General features: G+C 36.4%; 1 long non-coding RNA gene across 1 annotated transcript in view; it reads right to left on the reverse strand.

The window, feature by feature from the left end:
• LOC106936227 (uncharacterized) overlaps positions 1-11,093 on the reverse strand; it is a 25,066-nt gene extending 13,973 nt beyond the window's left edge. The window contains exons 1-2 of the long non-coding RNA XR_001422083.1: positions 10,913-11,093; positions 9,969-10,054 (exon numbers count right to left, since the gene is read on the reverse strand). This is a non-coding gene — a long non-coding RNA (uncharacterized LOC106936227). The remainder of the gene's footprint in view (positions 1-9,968; positions 10,055-10,912) is intronic.
• Positions 11,094-11,664: the final 571 nt, after the last annotated feature.

An 11,664-nucleotide genomic window follows, 5' to 3' on the forward strand; every position in this document is an offset into this window, starting at 1 on the left:
AGGGATTATTTACTTAAAACAAACATTACTGAAAAGTTACTTATATATTAATTTTGTCTTATTTCAAGTGAACTAAGATATTTACAATAGTAAGATTTATTTATCTTACTACTATCTAAATTAAATCTTACTAATTTATTTCAGACAAAAATAAATTGATGATTTTATGTTTTTGCACTTTAAAAAAAGTATATTTTAAAAGAAGTTACATCAAGGTTTCCTCAAACATTTAAACACTCAATGTGTATAAAGCAGTTTGCACCAATCTGATGGTTGAATAACCTAAATAACAAATTACAATATACTCTTCGTTGCAGAGCTCAGTAAAAAGAGGTTTTGAATTGAAAAAATTGCTTCACTTAAATTAACTCCCACCACTACTATTTAAAAATTTGGAATAAGGGTGATGGATAGTATGAGTTTTAGTGATCCAGTCTTTCTGGCTGAATATCTGACTGTAATAAGGGAACTGTTTTTGGAAACTTTGAGAGCTTGGTGTCATTTGTGTGGCAGCGTTTGGCAAACAGCTTCTGAGCGGCAGGTGGTCGTGGTTTATTGGGACGGTTATTAGCTCCCGGCGGGGGGATTTTCAAGCAGGTGGCTACCGGGCGACGGCATGGACTGCCCCTGCGCTTTCACCTCCGGTATCACCATCAGCGGATGGCAGCTCGCTTGGCGTAGGCAGGACTCCGGCATCGGGGCCAGAGGTGTCCAGCTGATTGATACGTCTGCTGGGTGTTTGAGCATCTAAACTAACTATGATTAATGCCTCGGTGTCAGGTGGATCACAAACTGCAGATGCATGAAATTAAGTTTAATCACAGAGTTTGTACAGCTGACTTGTTCCTGTTCTGTTGTACTTTGATGGACGAGGTAAATATATCAGGTGGATGTCGAGTGAAATGCATGTTTGTCTCAGGAAAGAGACAAATGTGCAGTTTATTCATATCCAAAGTATAAAAAGGTGGATGATTATTCGTCCTTGAACAGGTTAAGATACATCTATGGGCTAAACAAAGCATGTTGACTTTTTCTTTTGCACAAAATCATTAGAGAAAATGAGATTCTCTGCCTTTTTGAGCTCCTCAGAATGAGATGCATGTTAGGGCCATTGTAGAAAAAAGGAGCAGTAAATTTTGAGATTAACCTCAGGCATAACATTGTTTTAGACAAAACAATATTTTTGGGAATTTTCTAGAGACATTTCTGAGTTTGAAATGTTGAAAATTTGCGGGAAAATATTTAGAATAAATTTCAAAAGTTGAAAGTTTTTGACTTTTGAAAATTTAGAAAATTTCCACAGACTCAGTTCAGAAATGCCCTTGATTTTTCTAGAAAATCTCTGAGATTAATCTCAAAATTTGAGTTAATTTCTAGGAAATTTTCAATATTTCAAACTCAGAAATGTGAGATTAATCTAAAAATTTCTGAGTTTTTGCAAAGATTGATTCCACGTTTTCGCCCCCATCTACTATGGCCCTAGTATGCCGTCATAGTTTTACAGGCTCTTGTCACTTTAAATTCAAATAAGCTGCTGGTAAAACGTGCTGGAAATCAGCCTGGGTTGCTAGGTAACGGGCCTGGGCTCTGCTGGGGTTGCTAGGCAACAGCGCAGCACCCATGGAATATGACTTCACACTTGGGAGGTTTTTGAAACATCTCATTTACCAGACACCAAAAAACATTAAGTTATTGCCAAGAAATAAAAATACCTAGGTAATATTAATATTATTATTATTACTGTTTTAAGTGCTTGGGCTGTTTTCAGAAGCAGTTAAGACCCAAATCAAAGTACAAAAAATATGCTAATATTGCATAATAGCCCCCTATAATTGTCTCTCCTTTTTACAGAGTTGAAGATAAACTTCAGATAATTATTTCTATTTTATGTGTTTCTGTTGGTTTAAGACGTTCAAATGGAACTTGCATAACTAACATTTTGAAATAAATTCTCAGCTGAAGAGAGACTTCAGGATAAATCATTTTCACTGTTGCCTCTCTTCTAACAGCTCCACCTTATAATTGCGCTGCATGATGTGAACATGATAAATACTCCTTAAGCCACATTAAACTGCAAGATTTCATGCCGGCTGACTCAAAGTTGCATATATCACACTTAATGGAGTCATAAGATCTCATGCAATATTCATAAGGTCGTCTCACATCCAAGCAGCATTGTCAAAATACACCGAGCAGTTTTTTTACATATTGTGTTTTTCCTATGTTGAAGTTTTCTTTTCTGGCTGGTTAAAATCGAAGGCTGTTTTTCCACCTGATAGCCCAGTAAACTCAGCTAAATTGGGGACCAAGATTGCAACATTTGTTACATTTTCAGTTGCTGTGGGTTTTTTTCACACTGCAGTGAGTCAAACAATCCAAACTAGTTGGAAAACCTGTTCCCCTCCTCACCTGCGGAGGTGATGGACCGAGAATCACTGAAGAAACGACACAAAAACCTGAGCGCAACTTCACAAAATGTAAACAAAGATGGTCAATAATTCCTTAACGTTTAGCTTTAAAAAGTACTACTTTCATTGGCAAATTATTTCATTTAAACAAAACAGTTTTCCCACGTTGGTAGTGAAATAATCTGCTGGTGGAACCAGTAGTTTTTAATTCATTATTGGCTTAAAATAGCTTCCGTATGTTGTTACATGTAAGTTGGTTTTGTCTAATTTCAAGTGTACTAAGATATTTACAGTAGAAACTACTTCAACAAAAATACTTGGTAAGAGTTTGTGTTTTTGCAGTGTGGTAAAGTTTATTTTTTTTGTATTTGTTTTGTTTACTTTTAACTTCCTGGCATAGAGTATACCTATGCCTCGTTTCTTCCACATATTTTTCAAATAAAATATTAAAAGAATTTTAATATGACATCATCTGAATGATGTCATGGTGGATCTTGTTGGCCCAGGGCACCAACAGGCTAGGACCGCCCCTGATTGGCCACAAATGTAGAGCAGATTACCGTAAAACCATGTGTTTTTTTATTTTAACAACTGTGGATGCTCCTTTCTTTGCTCTCCAAATTAATTTACAGAATGAATGCCCTCCTCTGCTGAAGGCAGCATAAAGTATTGCTGGATCTCACGGTCCGCTGCCTTACAAGACGAGCAGCGCATCGCGGGGAGACCTGAACATTGTTTACTGTTGTGCTCAGCGTTCTAAAAGCAGCACCCTGTAGAAGAGACGGTGCAGTAAAACAGTAATTTACAGTGACAAAGAATACCCTGTTGGTTAATGTTTTGGAATAAAAGCTTCAAGGCAACGGTGTGAACCGTTAGGAAATTAATCTGTGAATTTATGGACAGCTGCTGAAGTTGAAGGCCTTTCCTTTGAGGAGTTATTACATCAGGTGGCGTTAGTGTCGGCCATCTGGAGCTCAATTAATCAACCACTTGTGTTTCAGGAAACTGAACTTAGAGTGTAAAGGGAGATTTGTTTTAATTTAACTGCATGGTTAAGAGAAAATTTACACTGTGTCTGTCTTTCAGGCATGTTTTTTTATTATTATTTCTAGCCCTCATTATTATTATAACTTTTTTCTCAAAATTATGACTTTTGATCACAAAACATTAAAGGCAGAATCCATAGATCAGTGCCAAAATTCTGAGATTTCAGAGAAAAGATTCAGAGAAAAAATAGAATTCTGAGGAAAAAGTACAAATCTTGAGGGGAAAAAAAGTTTGAATTTTGAGATTAAAGTCTTACTTATGAGTGGAAATAAATCTGAATCCAGAGAAAAAAATAATTCTGAGATTGAAGTCAGAATTGTGAGGGAAAAAGTCAGATTTCTGAGAAATATTCCTGGGGGAAAAGTTTGAATTTTGAGATTAAAGTCAGAATTCGGAGGGGAAAAAAGCCAGATTTTTTTTTTCTTTGGCCCTAATCCTCTTCCATATTGTGATTGTCCTTCTCATAAATTCCCTCGCAGAGAAAGTTTAACATGTAGAAAGGTTATGAATGGTTTGTAATTACCACAGTTTTACTGGAACTCCTCCAGTCAGCCTGGTCCATCCTGCAGTTTAAAACTCCCTTGATTCCTGAGCAAAGCACCCAGAATGTCCCCTCACCACTTATTTATAATTCAACTTGAACGTCACTATTCAATTTAACCAGAGAAGTTGTTTTGTCCATTTGAGTCTCATGTTTAAATGCTCAAACATGACATGAGTGTCATGAAAAAAACCCATAACATTGGTTTCCTCTAAATCAGACCCGTTTTTTTAACTTTACTGTAAGAAAAGAGGCCAAAATGTCCTAAAAACTAAATAAATACAATACATCACTAGGACAAGGAAATCACATGGGAACAGATGGGCTTTCTTTGGCTTTATTTTTTAAATTTTGTGCTTGATTAAAAAATCTGTCAGGCATATGCAGCCATCTGTACTCACTACTGTGTTACAGTAAAGGCGCAGAGTGTATTTGGAGACACAATGTCACGAAGGTCGATTATCTCAAAGGACAGAGGTAATGAGCAGAACTTTCTTTATTATAAAGATCTTTCAGTGTCGCTTTCTCACAAACAGCTGAGAAACTAAGATTTCAATTGAATCCAGTGGTATTTTCTTGACCTTTAATATTTGTTTTTAATTAAATCAACACCACCCAACTTTAAATGTCATTCCAATTTCCTACAAAAGTGCAGCTGCTCATGTGTTTATTGTTTATTTTAAGAAAATATTTATGGTGTTTGTTACATGCCTGCCAGGCTGTTTGTTTCTCTTTCCCCTCCCCCTTTGTCTCTTTACAGGTACTAGGGAAAGCTGGTGTCAATCTCCCCTGATTGATTCTCATCAACCATGGGCCAATCAGCATCCAGGGAGGCCTTATTTAAGCAGCCCAGCTGGGGAGAGCTGGGATCTGGCTTTGTTACTTGACGCATAACTTGTTTCTCTTTGTGTGAAGGTTTGTGGTGGGAGTTAGAGGGTGAGGTAAGTTTGGGGTACCCTGTACATTTCATCACGTAGGTGTTTTTTCTGTTAGATACACTAGGTAAGCAGGTGGGTGCCACCCATGTGAAGTTTTGGTGGAAACTTTTGTTAGATTAGATAGGCAGGGTTTTTGTTTTCTTTTGTTTCTGTAGCACAGTCGGTAGTCAGGCCCTGTTTTGTATTATTTTCTCTGATTTGGCACCACCTAACCGCCCCTTTCTCCCCCACAGTTTGTGTGAGCCTTCTGGGATTTTTGTCATCAATAAATCCCTTCTTTTTACAACATTCACTTGGACTCTGTCAAGTTTTTATGGTTGTCGTGTTACTCCCCTCCTCCTCACAAAGGGGGGGGCCGTAACAGTGTTAAACATCTTTTAATTTTCAATTTTAATTAATGTTAGACATCTATGATGCTTGAGGAGTCATAATGTTGCTCTACTGACTAATAAAAACTCTAGTTGACCAAACATTTGCCAATAAAATGTTTTTAAAGGTGACCTGCCATTCTTCCTTGTACATTTTCACTACATTTTTTGCACAAAATTATTCTTAGATCATAGGATTTTTAAGTTTTTTTGAGCTCTTTGCAGAATGAGACGATTTAGGGTCATCTTGTCACTTTAAATCCAAATAACCTGCTGCTGGCCACGCCCCCTAGCTCAATGTTTATACTGAAAATAGCCTCAAACAGATGCGCAATTACACAACCAAACATCTTTGAAAAGCAGAAGTAGAGCTTCCCGCCCAACCGACAAGAATGCAGCAAGTGGTTTCTGAATTCTAAGTCAACAACAAAACACTTTGTTGCCGTTGTACATCACAATCAGGATGTTTTTGGAATGCCTTGTTTTCCAGACACCAAAAAACTTTAACTTATTACCAAAGGGTGACTGGGTGGGATTTTTTTAAACACTTGGGCTGTTTTTAGAAGCAGTATAAACAAAAATGGGAGTACAGAAACCCCACAAGAATTCCTAGGCGATGAGCGGAACTCTGCTGGGGTTGCTAGGTAACGGGCTTTACTTAGCTGGGGTTGCTAGGTAACGAGCAGCGCCTGCTGATTTGTGACGCTACATTCTGTAGGTTTTTGAAAGGGTTCATTTTCCAGAAAACATCAACTAATTGCCATAAAAAGGTGAGGTGGGTTTTTTTAAGCCCTTGGGTTGTTTTTAGAAGCAGTGGAAACTCAAACAGAACAAAAGCATTAGAAATGTGAATTTTGCCTATAACCCCTTTAAATTTAAATATCTTCTACAAACAGATGGTGATGTTTGTACACAAAAATAAAAAATGTCTTCAAACCTATATATAGAGACAATGAATGAAGCATTGGTCAGTATCACACCCACAACTACAGCTATTTTCCTGGCTGGAGCTTTATCAATACACAACTTATCACTTTGTCCACCAGTCCTCTGTATGTCCTTGCACATCAGAGCACTATCCTACAAGATAAGGAACAACCCCATAGCAGAGATAAACATGCTGTAAGTTGGCAGATTAATTATTGACTTCTGCTGGACGCTCTGATAAGCAACACAACAGAGGAGTTTGGGGATTGCAGAGTAACTGGGAAACTCACACTGGACAGACAATGGAGAATTACTGTTAGGTTGGTTTAGTTCAGGAATGACAAACTCATTTTCATTTGGGGCCTTATCAAGATCACAAATGTTCTTAAAGAGTCGGTCGTGTCTGAATGCATTGGTAAAATCCATCAGCTGTTAAAAATATTAACAGCAGTGTCTGCATCTGATGAGTACTTTGTAAAATTAAATAATATTGAACATGTTTTGAAACTGATCAGTCTGATCAGAATTTAAAAGTTTACTACAAAATAATGCAGAAATTTGAGATTAATCTCAGAAATTTTCTAGGAAAAACTAGGAAATTTATTTTTGATTTTTTGATTGAAAAGTTGAAAATCTACACAAAAAACTCAGAAATTTTGAGATTAATCTCAAAAAGTTTCATGAAAAAGCCTGGGAATTTCTGAGTTTCAAAACTTGAACATTTTTGACTCAGAAATTTACTTGTTTCTTCTAGAAAATGTTTTAGCATGATCTCAAAATTTTTGACTCATTATTACACCATAATGGTAAAATACAGTACACCTCATCGTGTAGTAGTTAACATAACATATGTAGTTTTCATATTAATCTCAAAATTTCTGAGTTTTCCTCCCAACTTTTCAACTTTTGAAACTCTAAAATTTCCTTGTTTTTTCAAGAAAATTTCTGAGATTATTCTCAAAATTTCAAGTTTTTTGGCAGAAACTTTCTTTTCTGTCCATCTACAAAATTATTCATCAAAATGACAATATTATTGTTTATTGTAATAATTTCTGAGGCAATTTATCATCCAGCTAAGTTTGTTAATGTGACAGGCCTAATAATGAGCAAACCAAGTTTTTGAGGTCAATACTTATGTCACACTGCTCAATTTTGATTAATAAATAGTAACTCTTTTTTACTTTTTAATATTAAAGTGGCAAAGAATTACTATAACTTTTTAGCCCAATCTAGCATGTTTTCTTCTCCATCTGTTGAAGCAGGAAGGCTGAACAATTACCACCATATAACCAGTGAAACCTGCTGTGTTGCACAATATACTCCATCATTTTCATCTTGCTGTTTAGCCACCACAGTCTAAGAAATACCCACTTATTTTGGGATGTCAGCAAAATTGGGAAAGTTAGCAAATTTTAGTGTTCAGGGAAAAAGACATCTGGCTTCCTTCTCCACACGCTCTTATTTGATCTGGCACACACAAAGGAGTTTGGTTTTACTCTCTAAGGGTGTAATTAGAGGTTGGCCTGGTGCACCTTGGAGCTATCACTACTCCTAATCACACACTGCTACCCAGTAGCAGCAGATTGCACTTTCAGATTGCTGCTGACTAACACACTAAAATGTTTTCAGACAAAACCTTAATGCACAAAAACTCTTCCTGGAACAGATTCCCAGTTTACCCAGTGGTTGTAGAAGGAACCAGTTCTAATAGCCTTGAACTAGTCATGAGTTTTGATTCTTGATTGACCCAGTTTATGTTCAGAAGAAAAATGCAGTACAACCCATCATGTAGAAGTTAACATATGTAGTTTTCATTTTATGCATCTCTCATCATTCCGAAGGTATTTTGTACAACTTCTCTTTACAGAATTGCTTGCGATAACATAGTTATGCCCTGTTCCTCTGATACTGATGATAAATAATTCCTTAATATTGATGAAAATGTACCATTTCCACTGGCACATTATTTCACGTATAACAAGACATTCTCCCAGTTTTATAATGACATAATCTGCCAGTGGAACTAGCACTGGGTTGCTAGGTAACGGGCTGGGCTTGGCTGGAGTTGCTAGGTAACGGGCTGGGCTTGGCTGGAGTTGCTAGGTAACGGGCTGGGCTTGGCTGGAGTTGCTAGGTAACGGTGCAGTGCCCGTCAATTTTGAAATAAGTTAAACAATCTGCCAGTGGAACTAGAATTTTTTTCATCAATATTAGGAAATTATTTACCTAAAACAATCGCCTACAGTTTGCACCAATCCAATGGTTGAATAACTAATTACAGTACATATTTGTCATTGAGCTCATATATATCTATTTATTCAATCATTTAGCAGCAAAAAGGGGTTTTGACTTGAAAGTATTGCTTATTTTGTCAATATATGGTTTTCAATTAAAATGTGATAAATTAACTTAAATTAACTAAATTTTAATCGAGTCCAGCCATTATTTTTATTTTTTATTTTTTCATTTTAATAAATAAAATATTGTCCCTCGGATGTTGCCATGTTGTTTACGGTCCAATACATTCTGGGTAGATGACAAACGGTAGATACTATGGTGCTTGCTCTGTCCAGCCAGAACAGTTATTTTTTGAGCAGTAAGCAATGCTCAGCCCTTTCATTTTGAACCGGATGCTTTGAAATAATTATTGACCCTGTTGACATACATCTAAACACCAGTGCAAACGTCAACCACAGACCTGTACAGGACCTCCAGTAACTTACCACACTAACCCAGCTTCCTGACAAGATGCAGACTAAAGTATCTGAAGATGTTGACCAGTGCAGCTTTCTTTCCCATAAAGTTTATAGCTGTGAATGGATATTTGTTTTTTCCACCAATATTTCCCTGGTCAGGGATCCAAATCCTGCTACTCACCAATTCCCCTTTCTCCAGCTCTTCCTAATCCTTAATACATCCCAACCAATAAATAGTTGCATTTACTTCAGTAACTTTTTTGAAAAGATATACTTTTAGGAGTAGTTTTACTGCTATTCATTTAAAAGTAATTTTATTATGAAGTATTTCTGCTCTTACTTGAGTAGATTTCTGGATTTTCTACCCACTGAATGAAAAACAAACATGTTTTAACCAAAACTTCACCAGACACAGACACACACCTGCAGTATTTGTTAAAGTTTTATAAGTTTTTAATTGAAATAAACTGATTTGGAAAATTTTTCTTTTGCCTGATTTAGTTATTTTTTGTTATTTATATGATTTATTGTCATTTTGGAATACCCAAATTTCCACTTAACCTGATATTTTGGTCCATCTGATGATGTAATTTTTAAATATTAAGTGATTGATAATTTGACTTTTACTTGAATAATTTCTTGGACTACTTTTTACTTTTACTTGAGTAAAAATTTGTTGAAGCAGTTCTATTTTTAATTGAGTACAGCTTTTGGGTAGTTTGCCCACCTCTGCATGTCTCTGAGTTGTATTTAAAGTTTGGGGTTTACAAGGTGAACAGAAACAGAGACGGGTTCTCCGGTGTTTCTGATTTCCATTTCAGACGGGATTCTCCCCGGTGGAACGTGATGAAGCTGGTCTGACAGGTAATCAGGAGACCAGGAGACACTGGGAGCACAGACACCCATCCAGAGCAGTTTGTCTCCCAGCAAAGATGGCTGGACCAAATCAAGAAACAAGACTGACAGCATCACCCACTAACAACCTTTAGAGAGGGACGAGGCTGAATAAATTGGGTGGCTGGAAGGAGAACTGAAGATCTCACCAGTGGGCCAAGACGAGTCTGAACCAAAACCAATCTGTGTGACATCAGGTCGAAAGGTCTGAAGTGAATGAGGCCAAAATGGTACACTGCAAAAACACAAAATTTACAAAGTTATTTTTGGTCTAGATTCCAGTGTAAATATCTTCATTTGACTTTTCAGCAAGATGTGAGAGCTTGAATTTTCCTCATGTTATTGGTCAAATAATTAAGAACTATTTTTTGTCAATATTAAATAATTATTGACTCATATCTTGTTGAAAAGTTACTTTCACATTAGTCATCTTATTTTAAGTGAACTGAGACATATGCACTGGAAACTAAACTAAAAATACTCAAGATTTTGTGTTTTTGCGGTACTGACAGCTTGAGTCTTACCAAGTATTTTATTGAGATTTTAGTGCAAATATCTTAGTAGACTTAAAATAAGACAAAGCTGTAATGTGTAAGTAACTTTTAAGTAAGACAGGAACTTATTTTAAGTCAATAATTCCTTAATATTGATGAAAAACTGGTAAAATATTTCACTTTTAACATGAAAAAATGTCTTGTAATGCTGAAAAGATAGTTGCACATTAGTTTTTTTTATATCAAGTGTACTAAGATATTTTCCCAAGAAATGAGACTAAAACTACTTTGTAAGACTATTTTTTCCCCATTTCCTCTTCTATTTCACCATTGCTCAGTAGGAGGTCATAAATCCACACAAACTGAGCCACCCTGAGCAATTATGATGCCTAAAAATGCTGCAGGGAACATAACTTTAATTTAGGTAAAATAAGTCAGAGGAAATGTGCTGGACATAGAAGATAACCAGTCGAGTTAGTTTTTAAAAAAAAAAATCTGTATTCCTGCAGCTAACTTTATGTCTGACTCCAGAGACTCTCCACATTCCTGAAACAAAGAAGTGTTTGAGCACAATCAAGCAAAAGTTTCCCTCCTCTTACCGTTTCTATGAATCTCAATGAGAAAGTCTTGAGAAGTGGTGGCCAACAGATTGCCCGAGGCGGCAAAGGACAACAGCAGCAGCAGCAGCATGGTAAACTTTATGTATCCGCAATGTGCAGAATATTAACTCTACAGCAGTCTTTCTCAAACTGTGGTCCGCGGCCGCCCCCTGGTGGTCCGCCGGGTACTACATGGGAACGACCGTTTATTTACTGTGACGTCAGCTCAAGTGCGACGCTACAGCTAGCTTACCAAAGAACTGTTTACAAATAATAAACACTAAGAAGAAAAACTGAAAAAAGAAAGCAACGCCAGGACTACTTATATAATCAGAGGAAGTTATACCTGCTGACAGTTCTAATGTATCGTTCACGAACGATTCAATTCTTTTGAACGACTCTATGCCGTGACGGCAGGACGGGACTCGGTCAGTTGGTGAGAACTGTTTGTTTTTTAGGACTTTACTTCCTTGTTTTGTAATTTAAAATGATTAAGTTAAATTAGCTGAATTCAATAGATAACTTCTATTGATAAAAATTGGTGTTAAATTTGGATACTTTAATATCCATATTAAATTATGGATATTCCATAATTTAACTATGGATTAAATATCCATATGCTTTGCCTTTTATTCTGGCAAAGCAACTCAAGTCTATTTGTCTTTTATTGTGCTAATAAATTACAAATAGCCCTATTAGTGAACATAACACTTGTAAAGAACACCTTTTTATTTCCATGTGTTTGACGTCAT

This window comes from Poecilia latipinna, unplaced genomic scaffold, assembly GCF_001443285.1.
Source record: "Poecilia latipinna isolate Pla-1442-1.1 unplaced genomic scaffold, P_latipinna-1.0 Scaffold2101, whole genome shotgun sequence".
Classification (NCBI taxonomy): Eukaryota; Metazoa; Chordata; class Actinopteri; order Cyprinodontiformes; family Poeciliidae; genus Poecilia; species Poecilia latipinna.